Raw genomic sequence first — 2003 nt, 5'->3', positions numbered from 1 at the left:
TGGATCTGCTAAAGTTAGTAGTCAAAAATCTCTCACGTTCCCACCTCCCACCACACCCCCACCTTGCTTCTGTCTTAGAAAACAGAAGGATTCGTTGCACAATGCAGTTGACTCTCATAATAAAAAACACCCCCCCCCCCGCCAAAAAAAAAAGCAAAGCAAAAACACCCGGAAAAGGCTCACATAGTTACGGATGGAATGTCTTTGATCACAGGTCTATTCAATCAGGGTTGCCATGGAAAAGGGGCTAAATTAGAACAATAACAACAACATCGCTACTGACACTATCACCGCTGCCGATACCACTACCATCACTTTTACCACAACTGATTTCCTTATCCTAAACACCACCACCACTACGACCACCACCACAGCTATTACTTCCACTATCACCATGGCCATCACCATCAACACCACCACTCCTTTTGCTATCACAGCTGCCATCATCAGTAACAAATGCTGCTAACACCACCACCACTGCGACTAATACCACTGCCACCACCACCTCTACTATCACTGCTGCAACCACCATCACCACCAGTACTACCACCACTGCCACTATTACCCCACCACTACTACTACTACCACCACTGCCACTACCATCCCACTAGTAATCTAATACCACCACTACTACCATCACGACTAACACAACCACCACCTCCACCGCCACCATTACCACCACCACAACAACAACCACCACCACCATTACCATCACCACCATCATCACCACCACCACTACCACCACTACTATCACCATCATCACCACCACCACAATCACCACCACCACCACAATCACCACCACCACCATTACCATCACTGCCACTGCCGCCACCATCATCGCCACCACCACCAACACCGTCACCGCCGCCATCATCACCACCACCACCGCCACCAGCACCACCACCGCCACCACCTCTGCCATCCTTCATCAACACCACTAGTTCTGTGCTTTTGCTGTTGTTGTTGTTGTTGTTGTTGGTCTTCTTGATGTTGTTTTATTTTATAGCTACTTTGGTGGACGTGTACATTTAAAATTATTTTTTTTTCATTTTTATTATTGCTATTACCGTTGTCAATCTTGGTAGCAGCAGTTGTTCTTGTTATATTTTGTTGCCTTTGTTGTTGTTGTTGTTGTTGTTGTTAGCATAGCTTTTATGGTTGTTGATGTTGTTGTTGTTGTTGTTTCCGTTGAATTCGTTTTTGTTTGTTTTTGCTTATGTTTTCGTTGTTGTCAATATTGTTGTAACACAACAGATTTACATTGTTGTGGGAACATTGTCATAGAAGCTGCTGATGTAACTGTAGCAGTAGCAGTAGCAGTAGTAGTAGTAGTAGTAGTAGTAGCAGCAGCAGCAGTAGTAGTAGTAGTAGTAGTAGTAGTTGCTGTTGTTGTTGTTGTGGTGGTGGTGGTGGTGATAGTGATGGTGGTAGTTGTGGTGGTAGTGGTGGTGGTGGCAGTGGTGGTAATAGTGGTGGTGGTAGCAGTGATGGTGGTGTTGGTAGGGATGGTGGTACGAGCAGTGGTGGTAGTGGTGGTGTTGGGTTTTTTAGTGCTATTGTTGTAGTAACTGTTGTTGTTCTGGCTATTGTTGTTGGCGTTGTAATTGTCAACATTGTAGATATTTACCATTTCTTCTGATTGTTGTTATTGTTGCTGCTGTTGTTGTTATAGTTGTTGTTGTTTTTTTACTATTAAGCTACTGTACGACTGAGAGTAGACCATCAAATGAACTGAGGGGTGTGGAGCATTAAGTGTGACACTCTAATGGAATGTAGAGGTGAAGTGGCGCAGAGGGAGAGCAGAAATGGCTGGAATAAAATGGAATAAACAGAATGCCTTAAGAGGAAATGGCAAAAATGAAATTAGGTAAGCTAAGGTCTGGTGATCTTTGGTAGTGAAGATTCTTTTAGGAATTAGCCAACCATAAAACACGCCCTCACACATATACATACTAATAGAATAGTGTATGCGTGCATGTATATACATACATATATATATATAT

At 43.5% G+C, this 2003-nt stretch overlaps 1 long non-coding RNA gene across 1 annotated transcript in view; it reads left to right on the top strand.

Moving 5' to 3' along the window:
• The window catches only part of LOC128248693 (uncharacterized), a 69226-nt gene that overhangs the window by 58387 nt on the left and 8836 nt on the right, over positions 1 to 2003 (top strand). Inside the window, exon 3 of the long non-coding RNA XR_008264852.1 lies at positions 1698 to 1867. This is a non-coding gene — a long non-coding RNA (uncharacterized LOC128248693). The remainder of the gene's footprint in view (positions 1 to 1697; positions 1868 to 2003) is intronic.

The sequence above is a fragment of the Octopus bimaculoides genome, chromosome 9, assembly GCF_001194135.2.
Source record: "Octopus bimaculoides isolate UCB-OBI-ISO-001 chromosome 9, ASM119413v2, whole genome shotgun sequence".
Lineage (NCBI taxonomy): Eukaryota > Metazoa > Mollusca > Cephalopoda > Octopoda > Octopodidae > Octopus > Octopus bimaculoides.
The sequence above is the reverse complement of the archived record's forward strand: the minus strand, read 5'-3'. Positions and strand labels throughout refer to the sequence as shown.